We start from the raw sequence: 14497 nt of genomic DNA, 5'->3' as shown, positions 1-14497 counted from the left end.
TTAATTACTCTTTTTTCAGCATTGTCAGTGCCAGGAATATCTCACCCTGACTCTTATGGACAAATTTGTAGAACTGAAATTTAGCACATTGCTTTTTTTTCTTCTCAGTCAAACTAGATCTTTAAGTCCTAAAGGACACAGCAGCAATGAAGTTTATTGGACCTCACAATGTCATTCCTACAAGGCTCATTTCAAAGTAGAACATAAGTTCAAACTGTTTTTACATCTGTTGCTATTTTTGCAATACAGTTCAAGTGGAATCTGGTTCCCACAAACCTTTATATCCTAACCCCACCCTCACATATAAGCTCAGCTTCCTTCTTTGATGATAACCCTTCAAAAACCTAGTACTGATTATGGGATGGGTATACATTTCACTAATGCCTCAGTATCTTCCTAATACTGAAAAACACACACTGATTCTGCTTGCTTGCAGCCAGTCATATCCACTTTTGCCATGATTTTTGACCAGACTCAGATAGCTTCACACTAGTTAACAAGTAGCTTGGCTACTTCAGACGCCAACATGCTTGCTATATGTCAGTGTCTAAGGTATGAAATCAGATGAGGCTGACCACCTATCTGAGACTGGAGATACTACAAGTTCACCAGAATTGCTCTGACGAGTGCTTAACCAAAATTGCTTTCCTCTTTCTCTTTGCAATACACTTTGAAGTCTGCTTTTTCCTTAATATTGAAGTAGAGGGGCTTTGCCCAAAATTACTCCTGATTTAACTGGTGATCACTTCAGGTCTAGTTCCAAGACTACAAAAGTTAACTGATAATTGCCCACAGAAAATTTGGTTCAGGCATCATCCGCATTAGACTCTGCTAACTATCATGACCATTAATTTCCTCCATCTGTGAACTGGCACAGAAAATCCTGAGGGCAAATATTTTACTTTTCTGGGTTGATAAGTGTATGCTTTGCATACCAAGGACTGGCAGGAGGTGAATGGTAAGTATATGTAATCTTTTGTGTTGTAGGCCAGATTTTATGTCCCTTAATCAAACAGGGATGTCATTTAAACCACTTCTAATTCTATCTCTAAGTCTGAGAAAACAAAGAGTATAGCTGATCAGTCAATAACCTGACTTCATATGGGCTAATAAAACTACACAGCTCAATCTCTTAGATAGTGGTACCATTAGACATTGTATGTTTAGTTACTCAGTAACGTCAGCTTCAAGCTTTAGCTGCTCTTAATGCCATTGTCCTATGCACGAGAAGTAATATTGTACAAGGCACAGTTGTTCTGTGTTAGAAACATCTTCCCTTTCTGCTAGATGCATTTGCACACAGTGGAACAGCAGAAAAGGTATTCTGTCCTCCTAAGAAGAATAATGCCAAGGGAAGTATCTGTCAGCTGTGCTCGTCTGGGACGGGCTTACAGTACAAATGTATCTTCAATAAAAAATAAGGGCAAGAAGACAAGGCTTACCTGAGCCAGTGCTGGTACTGCTGAGTACGCTCTAACTCTCTTTCAGAAGCCGGAAGAGGGATAGGTGAGACTTTCCAGCACCTCTCCCATCTCAACTCAATAGCTCCAAAAATCTCTTGCAGCTTTCCTAAGGGAGAGAGGACAAACATTTGCCTAACCTGGGTTGATATTTTCATAATCCCCACCCATTCATGCCAAAAAGAAACCTGGGTTTCAAATACACTGTCTATTCTATGTCACAGAAGTGTTTTTAAAACCAGACACATTCAGAAAGGTTTGTGGTTTGTGTTGCTGGTTTTTGTTTTTGCTTGGTTGGTTGGTTTTGGTTTTTTGGAGATTGTTGTTTTTTTTTGTTGAAGTGGTGTGGGAAGTAGTTGTAGCATAGATTATAGGGCTAACAAGACCTTTGGTGAGGGCTACGGCCCAGGTGGTGCCAAAACCATCTTTCATAGAATCATAGAATCAGTCAGGTTGGAAGAGACCTCCAAGATCATCCAGTCCAACCTATCACCCAGCCCTATCCAATCAACTAGACCATGGCACTAAGTGCCCTATCCAGCCTTTTCTTGAAGATCTCCAGGGATGGCAACTCCACAACCTCCCTGGGCAGCCCTGGTGTGCACAGAATCATATGTGAATGCAAAACCAAATCACAGACTTCTCTGGTTGGAAGAGACCATAAAGATCATCCACTCCAACCTTTGACCCAGTACTGGAGGGTCAACACTAAACCATGTCCCTAAGCACCAGGTCCACCCACTGCTTGAACACCCCCAGGGATGGTGGCTTAACCACTGCCCTTGACAGATCATTCCAATGTTTGAAAACCCTTTCAGTGAAGAAATGTTTCCTAATATCCAGCCTAAACCTTCCTGACACACCTTACAACCATTTCCTCTAGTTCTGTTGCTTGCCACCAAGGAGAAGAGGCTGGTCCCCTCCTCATCCAACCTCCCTTCAGGTAGCTCAGGAGAGCAAGATCTCTCCTCAACCTCCTCTTCTCTAGACTGAGCAATCCCAGCTCCCTCAGATGCTCCTAGGAGCTCATGTGCTCCAAGCCCTTCACAATCCTTGTTGCCCTGCACTCTGGGCAATCCTGTGGGGTAAGGCAGATTCAGGCCAGGAAGAAGCCTACTTTAATGAAGTCAGTCCACAAAATCTTCTACAGGTATCAATGGTCCAGATGTCTGCAAGACATCCAAAGAAGGGTGGCAAAGCTGGTGAAGGGTCTAGAGTGCAAGGTTTATGAGGATGGTCTAAGAGAAGTAGGGTTGTTTAGTCCAGAGAAAAGGAGGCCCAGGGGACACCTTATCACTCTCTACAACTACCTGAAAGGATGTTGCAGCAGAGTGAGGATCAGTCTTTTCTCTCAAGTAACAAGTGACAGGACAAGAGGAAACATCCTTGAGTTGTGCCAAGGGAGGTCTAGGGAGGACATTAGGAAAAATTTATTACCAGCAGGGCTAATCAAGCCCTGGAACAGGCTGCTCAGGAAGTGGTGGAGTTGCCATCCCTGGAGGTATCTAAAAGACATGTAGATGTGGAAATGAGGGACGTAGTTTATTGGTGACCTGGCAGTGCTGGGTTAACAGTTGGACTTGATGATCTTAAAGGTCACTTCCAACCAAAATGATTCTGTGCTTCTATGATTCTGAGAAACCAGCCTTTCCAGTTGTCATTCAGGCGCCCAGGGACAGAGGCAACTACAGAGTTCGTCAGAACAATAAAAATTCCTGGTGCCTCCACGGGTTGTGGAAATGGCACAAAGTGCTCTTAAACATCAATCCCAAGAACAAACACGACTTAAACCAAACAAGTGAGCTAGTAAAAACAAACTCAGCACTTGAAAACTAATGGAAATAACAACACAGCCAAAGCCTACAAAGCTGCTCTCATCAGACTTGAAAAAAATAAACAGCCTGACAAACAACAAATCCAAGCTTGCAAAGCTACTCTCAGTAGCAAAATATTCCAGAACACACAACTGCTGCAAGTTGTGCCATTTCAGCTGGGGCAAGGACACTTTCAACAGCACCTGCATGCCAAAGATATTAAGCAGACCAGCCAGCATGTATTTCATTCAGGGCAAATGTCATATCTTCAGCCTGACTCAGCCTCTCACTTCCACCAGTAATTTGGTCAAGTAATTTAATTTCTCTGTCTCTGCACTACCCCCCTTGTCAAATGAGGATTCCAGCAACCTGGCAGATATATATTAAGATATATACACCACTTTGCATATTCTATTATATATTCTTTATGGCTTTCTAAAGGCAGTCCTTGCCAGAGATGAAACATCTCTGCAAGCTCAGGCTGCAAACTCAGAAAGCAACATCTCTGAGGGCAAGGGCTGCCCTTGAGGAGCCTTTGACCAGGAATCCTGACCAGAAAACTCTGCATAATGTATCCACCAGTGTGTATTGAAAGATCAAAGTTCATACTAGATGGGCTTCATTAAATGGCCAGATCAGAAAACTGTAGTCAAGTAGGTTTACTAAACCAATATCAAGCCTAGCAAAAACAAATCAAGGAAAAACCTAGGAATCCAACCTGGAGCTCTGTAAGAGCCCCCAGTCATGTGCAAATACATATAAATAGCATATTATTTCATTAAGTGTAATTAATACTTCCCAATTTCTTCCTTCCAATCTTCTCCTACCACAAAGCTGCACTGAACCCTTTGTGTACAGTGCCAAATAATTTGCGCTACGGAATGCAATTTAACCACAGATAAACAAGTTTAACAGCACTAGCTGATATTGTTGAAGATCCAGCAAGATACCTGGCAGAGCCTACAGTGATGTCTCTAAACACAAGGGGTGTGCTGCATGATGTTCATACAGCAAACTCGCCATCGCATAATGATGTTATTTTCCCCAGTGAAATCCTTGTCTTTTTTAGAGGAAAATGTCACCCAGCCTGGATTAGCAATTTATCTGCACTTGTCCTCCCTTTATTTTCAGAGCATTCAGTGGACTATTGTACTAAAGAGGTGAAGTGAGAAAAATCTAATTAAAGAGGCCAACAGAAATAGACCAGTTTCTTTTCCACAGCTTTTAACCATCAGACTCTGCATCCCACTGTCTTCACAACAGTAAATATGATGTAATTTATAATTACCATAAATACAATTTATTGAACATAGAAAAAAAAATAAAATCCTTTCTTGATGATTTTCTTCAGGACTCAGAAATTGGGTTTCAAAGACTTCAAGGGTTAGGGCTGGGCTGGCCACTAAGTGAGTGATAGATGCTCTCTATTGGCCACTCTCTCTTCCTGAAGGGGAAGAAAAAGGGGGCAAGGGAAAGAAACTTACTGACTGGGAAAAAAAGAAAAAAAAAAACCAACAAAAAACCCCACCTAAAAGCACTTTAATAAAAATTATAATAATGAAATGAAATATATACATACACACACACGGCTATATATACACAAAACTGATAGTGAACCCAAACCCCCTGATGACAACTACTCACCACTGCCATTGATGCTGTGGCAGAAGTCCCAAAATGGACTCAGTGGGAGATGGGAAGCGGATTCAGGGGCTTGTGGATTAGGATCAAAGGCAGAATGGACAGAGTTCTCCTCAGATGCTGGCCATTGAAGAAGAGGCTTGACCTTTATGATCCCTCAGCTTTATAACAAATATGACATATATGGAGTAAAATACCTCATTAGTGAGTTTAGAGTCACCTGTGACCTTCTACTCTGTACCCTTGGCATGGTACACATGATTTACCAGTAACCTTGGTCTGAACACCAATCCTTGTTATTAACAATCAACATCAATGCTATCACCTCTAGAAGCAGACACTGTGAAAACATGCCTTTAATTTCAGAGAATGACTTCATGTTATATAGAAGGGACTGAGATAAAAATTGATTGAACAAAATCAGTTCTGTTCTAGCTCTAGCCAGGACAAAAGGCAACATCTAATGTTCTAGTGTGCAAATGCTGGGTAAAATGACATTTTCAGATTTTATTCTAAGCCTTCCCCTTAAACAAAATCCTTTAATTTTGTTCTTATCTTTCCAACATTCTTATTCAATATTGACCCCTTTATTTTTCCACAAAAGTACCAACTGAAATTTTACAAACACTTTCAAACCCATTCCTATTTTAATAATATCAAACCAATGTGATTTGACAATACATATATTTTACTAAACTTCATTTCTATGTAAAAATAAAGGTTTTAAGACCAGAAAGATGTTATGAAACATGAAAATGTTGTGAAAGCACATTTTGAACATGTGAAAGAAGAAAGGCTATCCTAAAAAACTTCAGGTCATGAGCTGGTCAAGATGAACTATTTCTACAAAAGGCTCTTACTTCCACAGATAATAATTTTTAATGAATAAAATGTCAAAAAAAATTAAATATTCTAACCAGCTTTATTTCTAATTCCTTTCCCTGCTCCTCCCTCAATCTCAAATTGCTTTGAGTAGAGTCATGTTCTGTCAAAAGACACGTCTGTCTTTCAGGAACAGATGTTACACTCTTCTGAGAGACACTGTGATTGCCAAGCAGTGGTAAGCTGCTCCTCAGGTTTGCAGGCAAATGTTCTGTGTTTGGTGGGAAACCACAGCGCAATCACATCCTTCTCTCCATGCAGTCTTTCATTTTCTAGAAACGAAACCTTGGCTCTGACTTCAGATTTTTTTTTCTTTTCTTTTTTTTTTTTTTTTTTTAATTTTGTTGTGATCTTTGGTAGAGGATAAAAGGCACATACTTGTCAGTTCATCTCCATATGAGCCACAAGACAGGCCTATCCCAAACACCTGGTATTAAAATATAGATACGGTGCTGAAGAGCACGGTTTAGTGGTGACCTGGTACTGCTGGGCTAACAGTTGGACGTGATGATCTTAAAGGTCTCTCCCAGACAAAACGAATCTATGATCTGAAAATGTTGCTCATTTATTACTAGGGGGATTCATTTTTGCCCACTACAAAGGCTATGGAATTTCACCAACAAAGCTGAAGTTACATTTTTGGCAGAGAGAATGGATTTGCACAAACACCCCAATGGCCAAATTTCTCTCCTAATCTCAGTCTGACCCACCAGAACCCAGAGCAGCTGGCCAGAGTTTAGGTTTGAGAGCAGCAAAGTGTGCTCTGAAGATTAAGCACAGCTTCCACCGTTTTGCAGATAAAGGCAGATTTACACTTAAAATTAAGCAAACTGGACCTTCCTCATCCCCTGAAAAAAAAATAAATATAAAAATCAAATAGCTCAGCTTCTTCTCAGAGATTTAAAGCCACAGGCATCTTCTGTACAAATAAGATATAAAAGTTTGCTTGATGACCTATGACATGGAAGTGAAACTATTTGTCTCTAATCTATTTCTAGAATATTAGGCTACAAAAAAGGAGAACATTTTCCAACAGGACAGTCATTAATAAGGAGCTATAGGAGGAGTGTACAAAATTAGATGAAAGTGCTCAATTTATGTTTCTCCAGCATCCTCTGTGAAGTTAACCAGAAGCATGACAAATCTCTATGGGGAAACAACTAATAGGTGTTCCCTTGAAATCCATGGCACAAAGATCTTTCTGGGTCTTTGGCAAGTCATTTTAGTCTCCTTTTTGTCACATGGGAAGCTCCAAGACAGAGTGCTAAAGAAAATTTGGGAAAACAGCATATAAATGACAGGACTTGCCCTGTCCTGTGACTGCACAGTCCCTAGAGATGTCTGGCTGGAAAGTCTTGGAAGAACTTTCTTTCCCCAGTGAAAAATGGGGTTATGTTGCAATTGAGATTCTCATGAGAATGAAACTTTCACAAGCTGGGAATTTTTTTAAAGTATTGGGAAAAAAAAAAGTTTGTAAACAAAGACATTTAGAAAGATATTGCAGTGGTTTCACATCCCATTTTCCCACTCTGCTACAGTATTATAATCAGTAAGCATTGTTCAGCAACTATAAGAAGTGTGTGTGTGGGAATTCCCTTTTTCTTGATTGTGTTCAGATCTTGGTCATTAAAAATGATGTGCAGACAGTGGCACAAAAAACAGTAAGATGGAGTCTAGAAAACAATAATATGACTTTAGGTAAGTTTTTCCAAGACATTATAACCTGAGAAATCTATATGGACATAGTTTTTGATTTCTCTATGCCTGCATACAGAATAATACCACTGTCTACACAAAGTTTGTTAACATTCACTGTGTCCTTTATAGGAGGAAATCAAAGAGAAGATAGAAATTACATGCTTTATAAACATGATTCAGACCATTTGCATCCTATAGAAAGATCAGAAAGACAGAGTCTGTTGGTAATTGCAGAATGCCAACATCCCAAAATAAATCCATCTTGCACATAGAAAGGAGTAAAGTAACTCTATTATCACTTAAATGATCTAATTTTATCCTTGCTAGGTGTCTGCCCAATATTTTTAAAGAGAGAATGCCACGGGATTGGGTGCTGCAGTCAAAAAGGTTTATATAAGAACAATTTTTTTAGGAACACACTGACTTTTCATTAGAGTTTTAGCATAGGAATCGTCCTCCCTAATGAGTTTGTATCATTTGGATACTTAAGAGAGCAAATACTCTTCTAACACACACCATCTCTGAAATATTCCAGTTCCACTTACAGGACTGCTGCAATAAAATACACTGAGCAGGCAGGACAACAGCATTTGCACAAACCTGTTTATGAAAAGACCTGGATAACACTTCATTAATTGAATAGACATGCAAATTTCCACCAGCAGAGGTCATTTTCACCCTAGAGTTAAGGAGATCATAAAAAGCTCTGGTTTTGTTTCTAAGGGAATATCTTGCAAACCCAATGCCCAGGGTATCAAAGCAAGTAGTCTGGAACAGCATAGGTCCCAATGCCCATGTATCAAAGCAACTAGTCTGGGACAGCATAGGTCCCAATGCCCACAGTATTCTTTATCAAAGCAAGTAACTCGGGACAGCATAGGAAGATTGTTAAAAACCTTGAGTAAATGCTCTTAATCTGATCAAACAAATTATATCTGTACTGTGAAATAGCAACAAAACCTCCGCTTCCATGTTTCTCACGCACATGAGATTGGTCAGTTTAAGCAGCTCTGATGGCTCAAATATTTTTACCTGATCAATTATATTTGTCAGGGAAAAACTTGCCTGTGGAACTGTAAAACTTTTTATAAGTCTCAGTAAAAATACACTGGGCAAATGGAAGCCATCTGTTTTCTCTCTTTCTCGTGTCTGATAGAAGTTAGGAGAAACTTCTTCACTGAAAGGGTTCTCAAACACTGGTATGGGCTTTGCAGAGAGGTGGTTGTATCCCCATTCCTGGAGGTATTTCAAAGATGAAGAGATGTGATGTTAAGGGACATGGCTTAGCACCAGTCTTTGTAATCACGTAATAGTTGGACTTGATGATCTTAAAGTTCTTTTCCAACCAAATCTTGCTATAAAGCAGTTCCACGATAGAAAGCCAATTGCAAACTGGGTCATGGACAGCTTGGTATCTTGCACAATGACACGCTCTGCAAAGCTAGGCTTGAGTTTGATCCAAAGCACCTGAAAGAGAGCAGGAAAATTCTGAGTTCATCCCAACAATTAAAATAGCAAGAGACAGGTTTTGTTTATAAATGCCATAAAAATTGTTATGGGGAGCAAAAAGAAAGTGTGAGGAAAGGATGTGAAATATCCCTTCTAATTCTGAAAACACTGCATGGCAATCACTATATAGGAACTGATGCTTGGCAAAGCAATAATAACCCTATTTCTCCTTGTTTTACACCAAGGACCAAAAGGGGAGTTGAAGGAGATTAATTACTTTGCCTGCTAATCAATGCAAAGACATATTTTTCTGCACCTCCATCTCATAATTTTTATTTCATCTAGTTTGGGGCTTTTTTAGGGTTGCCAGATGTCCCAGTTTCACTGGGACAATCCTGGGTTTTGAAGGTACATCCCATCTGCTCTTGAAAATATTTCTGTTCACTGCTCTCTTGTTGATTGTGTGCTTTTAGAGCAGCTAGCCAGCAAAGGACTGCAGGAGAGAGGCTGAGAAATTATTATCAAACTATAAAAAGCTGCCCATATTTCCCCAGTGCTGGAAATTAATTCTGTAGGGACGCCTTTTCACAAAATGTAAATGATCACTGTGGCACACAAGAAATTATGATTACAAGTCCCACTGCTGCGCAAAGATCACCCTTTAATGTGTATACATTTCAAACTGGAAGCAATACTTCTGCCCTTCCTGAGCTGCCTGTGCTCCCACTGCAAAGAGAGCCTTGGACTTTTTGATGGTGCAGCCAAGAAAACCAGTGTGGGAGAGGACATCGCAGGAAAACCTCAAACCAAGAGGCAGGCTTGGATGCAGTGGCAGTGCAGGTGAGGGGCAAGGAGACACTGCTGCATCTCTTACCCAGGAAAGTCCCCCAAGAAAAGGAGGCTGCCTGTGGATTATCCCAAAGTGTCTAGAGAAAGTGGAAGCTCAGGCTTCAACTCCAGATCTATTTCACAGCTGCTAGGTCCCACAAATATATCCCAATTATAATCTATGTATCCCAATCTTATTTGCAAAGCTGCAGCTACCTGAGCCGTACGAAACTTTGACAATCAAAGCTGTTGTTCATTAAGAACAGAAAGTGAATTTATGATCCTCATTACAACAACAACAACAAAAGCTTGCAAAGGAAGCTGTGAAAGGACAAATGAGAGAATGCCAAGTCAGTCTTCTCCATTCCTATACATGGTGTTCTTCTGAGGCCTGACTCATGGTTTCTGAATGCTTGGGGAGAGCAGGAGAAGATCAAGACCCAGAGAAAGCAATGAAGCAATGATATCTCAGACAGGAGCCCATTTTCCTCCAATCTGATGTCACATTTGCAAACAAATCCCATCAGAGTACCTCCTGTACATTCCTTCTTACTTAGCAGCATTCACACAACTACCTCACTTTGTCCTAGAAAAAGTTTCATTAAAAACTGCCTTTATCACAACTGCAAAGGACTTGATAACACCTCCACTGCAGGTTGTGCTGAAGGTAGGGATGTAAAACTTCCAAAAGTGAAGCAGCACAGCTGCTTGTCTCATCTCCCACAAAGTATGGAGAGTTAGAAGGGATAAAAAGAGCTATAGATTTCACTTATCTGTCAATGTAAACAAATGTTTGAGCCCTGTAAGAATTGGAAATATGGTAAATATATTTTAACTAGTACACATAATGTACTGTAAGTATATTTATAAACTAAAGCAACACAAACCTTTTCTTAAGAATAACAGCAAAGAGAAGTACCAAATTTGTGAAAGGAAAGAGGGTTTACCCAGTGATAGAGTTCAAAAACAGGAAAAATGGAATATCAAAGATAAACCCTACCAATCTTACATGAAATCTAAAAGGAAAATGATTACCATCCATGAAACTCAGGTATATAAACCAGGATTCATTTGGCCAAGTGACTGCTTAGGCACAGAAATTTGTGCTCCAGGCAGCTGGAATGAGATGGGATACATTCCATTCCTAATGGTTTCATACAGATAGAGGAAGACCTGTTTTTAAAGAGTTTGGAAAGCCACCATAACTTGTTGTACATAACAAACAGGGGTAGTAATGACTAGCAATATACATACCTTAGAAGACACCAGAATCACAACAGACTAACACTGTCTGGAACCAGAAATTTCACCCAAAATACTTTTTCAGTACAGAAACAATTTTGAAGGAATGGAGTATAGCAATAAAAGCATGATTTTTTTTTCCCTATTTTCTTCTGAGATAAAAAAAATTTAGTGTGAGAATAATTTTACTTATTCCTTCTGCATTTCTAATTGATGGGAGGAAACTCTATAAATGTTCATCCTGTCTTTCCAGATCTTCCCAAATCAGACAGCTGTCTCATTGGCCAACAAGGCCCTTCTGCTTCTGGTTCCTCAGAATAAATGTCTTGACTCCAAGCATAGGTCACTGAAGCTGAAAAATTTCCTTTTTCTTGCATTGCAAGGTCCAGCTTAAAAACATGTTTTGTTAAGTCCACATCCTATTGCAAGGCTCTTCTAAACACACCTTGTGACACCTGCACATCTCTGCCACTGTAGTGGCCTGTCCTGGACATGTCTGGGCTTGTTCACACCTGCAGTATGACCCACATGTCCTTCTCTGGGAGAAGGTTTGGGAGAGAAAGCTCCCATGTGCTAAATGAGGTGCTTGTTACAGAAGCACTGTCATTTCAGGATGCCATGCTTTTGAGGCAGAAAACAACAGCCTCGTTGCAGTAATGGAACATTGAATATAGATAAAAAAATGAACCATGTTGGTTGGCAAACATGAGTACAAGCAGTTTCTGACAAGTGAACTCAAACTCTGCAGCTGTGTTCAAGCTACCTGAACTTGCTTTGTCCACTCTAGGTGACGTACCTAGGACATAGGTTTAGCTGGTAGCAAACAGGAGAGCAATGACTGGTACAGCAATGAGTGAAGGTTTTGACATCATTGTTCTCCAGCACAGTGGCAGGCATTTCATATGGCATGATTTTTAAGACTAAACCCCATTTGTAAAATACACCTTACTGCATGCAAGGTGTTTTTATCAAAGGTCACAAAACAGGTAATCATTCCTCAGTATCTCAATTTACCCTGTCTGTGGTTTCAGCTGACCACAGTACTTGCTTCTGTTGTGTGTATACTATTAGACCTGTATCATCAGCAGTATATGTAAGTTATAAAGTTATGTTGCCAAATGCCTGTAGAGGAGTCAAAACATCTCTACCACTTCCCAGTAGGCATCTCAGTAATTTATATAGCAATGCCAGCAGTAGCAGTGCCACCATTTACACAAAAGATTTGCAGAAACTCTTTCTGGCTACTGCATCCTATGTTTTCAGTAAAGATGCCAGTAGTTTTTCATTTGACATTTGTCCTGAGTTAAAAAGATGTTAAATTAAAATTTAAAGCTACATAGATATAATTCTAGGTGCATGGAGTGAAGCAGCAGAAACAAATCCTCTTAGCATTGTTCATGTGTCTCCACATGGTGATTTTGTTTCTTTTATCAAAGGTGGGAAAGGCACTTTCACTCAATAAACTGTCCCAATATCCTACCCTTCAGTAGTTAAATTCTCTGCAAACAGGAAACCTACATCTAGTGGTTTTGGGGTCCCTGAGGTCTACCTTCTGCTGGATGAATTCATAGAGTCATAGAATGGGTTGAGTTGCAAGGGACCTTAAAGGTCTTCTGGTCCAAATCTCCCTGTCGTGGGCAGAGACACCTCCCACTAAACCAGGTTGCTCAAAGCCTTTTTGTCCTAATATGTGCCTGGCAAGATCAATGAGCAAGTATGTGTAAGTCCTATAGAAAGGTAGAATGGTTTTGTTTGGAAGGAACCTCTGGAGGTCATGTAGTCCAACCCTCCTGCAGCCAGCAGGGACATTTTTGACTGAATCACAGTCCAGGTATACTGAATGTGGCACTTTCAGAATACATCCAATTCATGCAGTGTTTACCACAAAGAATGTCTGCATACATGCAACATATCTGATGTTCTTCAAATACTGTCTACTGACTTTGCCGCACATGTGCAACTCCAGAAAACTGTGTTGGGCTTGCTTCTTCTAAAATGCAGTTCCCCCAGTCTGATTAGTTTCTTCCTTGACCCACATCAGTTCAGTACTTTACTGCATGGTTAGACACAGAATTTAAATCATTTTTTTTGTGTGTGTGTGTGTCACAGCTATTATCATCGCTTAGTCCAACCTGAATACAGAGCCCCAAGCAAAAAGTGTGAACACTCACTAACTGCAGAAAATAAGGTTAAACTCAAGAGACCTCTAAGATATAGGTAACTGTTCAAAACACCAGTGCATCCCTAGATTATTTTATGTTCTATAAGTCAGTTAAAAAGCACCTCAGAAATGTCCTGTCATGGCTGGAGTTGGATCTGCTGCTGATATTCCATACCATGCTGCCACCATGCCAGCTTCAAAATGAAAATGCTGGCTGGACCAAACTGTCATGGGGCTTGACGTTCAGATTGTAACATGATAGGCTTCCTGTTCTGGTTGCTCCTTCTGGTTTCAGGTTTTGGGATGCTGGTCTTTCTGCAGCATAGTCTGTGGGATGGGAGGGTTGCTGGCTTCTTCTTCTGCTGCTGCTTTTTTCTGTGCTTTTCTGCAAATAGGCTAAGGTAATTGTGCATTGGGTCATTTCCAGTAAATTCCTTATCTCAACTCACAGTGGCTTTTTCATGTTACTACCTCTCCCATCTGTGTGGGGGTAAGGGGGCTTGTGAGAGCAAGCTGTGTTGACAGGTCCAAAGACAATTCTGCTTCTAGTGTGAACTAATTCAGAGAAGGGAAAACAATGTTGTTAAATCAGAAACTGCACAAACTTTTATTTGAACTTGAAACAAATCAGATCACAGACCTCTGGGGGAGTGCAAAAGATTGTATTTTATTATTTTCTATTTCTTACCCTTATTTTCTCTAATTGTGATCAAGCGAAGAAAGACCAGTGATGAAATACAAAAGAAGGAAACATTATTAAAAGTGTTCTCACTGTGACAGGCTAAAGCATCAAAAACATTGTAAAAATATGTTATTACATATGTAAAGCTATTTTAAATACATGCTGAAGTGCTTTTTTGGGCTTGAAATGCAGTCCTCTGTTTCTCAGACAAGATGAAACAGAATGAAAAAAGAGGAGATGCTTCAAGTCCTGTGTTGCACATCTGGTACTACAGAAGCGAGGAGGTTTGACAGACCCAAGTGCAAGGCTCATCTGCTGGTGGTCGTATGCGCAGCAACCCAGCACAGCAACATAAGGGAAGAGAAGGCTGACCATCAACCCAGCCTGGAGCTGCTGCTTTCTGCACTCTTTCCTTTGACAAAACAGCTTCAACTAGGAGTCTGAGCACAACATTTGAAAACTGCCCCCAAACATTTGCTGGGAAGATGCTGCTCTAGAACCACCAAGTCAGTGTCCTGCTTGATTACCCAGTATGCCACTGTTCAGCTAGGGTAACGCTGACATGCAGGGAATGTCTATGCCTCAGCAGAATGATGTTGTATTTTATCTCAGAGACAAGATTACATATGGGATTTCCAAA

This window comes from Melanerpes formicivorus, unplaced genomic scaffold (genome assembly GCF_026170545.1).
Source record: "Melanerpes formicivorus ecotype bairdi unplaced genomic scaffold, bMelFor1.0.p_v2 SCAF_35, whole genome shotgun sequence".
In the NCBI taxonomy this organism is placed as follows: domain Eukaryota; kingdom Metazoa; phylum Chordata; class Aves; order Piciformes; family Picidae; genus Melanerpes; species Melanerpes formicivorus.
This window is presented reverse-complemented; position numbering follows the sequence as displayed.